General features: G+C 36.0%; 1 non-coding gene across 1 annotated transcript; it reads left to right on the top strand.

The window, feature by feature from the left end:
• The first annotated feature begins 307 nt into the window (after positions 1 to 307).
• Positions 308 to 380, top strand: Trnat-ugu (transfer RNA threonine (anticodon UGU)). Its single transcript has one exon. It is a non-coding gene; the product is annotated as a tRNA-Thr (tRNA).
• Positions 381 to 583: the final 203 nt, after the last annotated feature.

The following is a 583-nucleotide window of genomic DNA, read 5'->3' as shown; positions in this document are numbered from 1 at the left end:
GCTTTGAAAAACTAGCAGTTACAAGGGAAGAATTTAATAGCACATCCTACTGCCAGCCCTGATGGCATCCTCTAATTCCTTAATTGGTCCCTTATTTCTTGGTTTCTGTGCCACTTCATTCCTCCACGGCCCTTTTGCAAGGATTTCATTTGGTACTGAGCACTAAAATAAAAAATATATATATGTGGTAAGAAAGCAAGAACTTTACGACTTTACAGAAAATCACCTAATATAGTTGTTTTTATATATATTAATCAAGACATAAGGCAAGAAAACAGGCCATCTATTCATTAGTTCCATGGGGGCTGGGGTTGTAGCTCAGTTGGTAGAGTGCTTGCCTTGTATGCACAAGGCCCTGGGTTCAATCCCCAGCACCACCAAAAAAAAACAAAATTAAAATATCCATTAGTTCCTGGATATCCCTGGTATATTTTTATTCTGTTATATTAAATTTTGCTCAGTTTAAAAGCATTGAAAAAGCTATTAAGTCTTAAAAACTCTGACATTCATAATAAGTAGGGATGGGTGAAGTAAGTTGCTTAATTATAGACATTTGAGTTAGGGAAATGGATAGCATCACAGT

Source organism: Marmota flaviventris, chromosome 11 (assembly GCF_047511675.1).
Source record: "Marmota flaviventris isolate mMarFla1 chromosome 11, mMarFla1.hap1, whole genome shotgun sequence".
NCBI lineage: Eukaryota > Metazoa > Chordata > Mammalia > Rodentia > Sciuridae > Marmota > Marmota flaviventris.
This window is presented reverse-complemented; position numbering and strand designations above follow the sequence as displayed.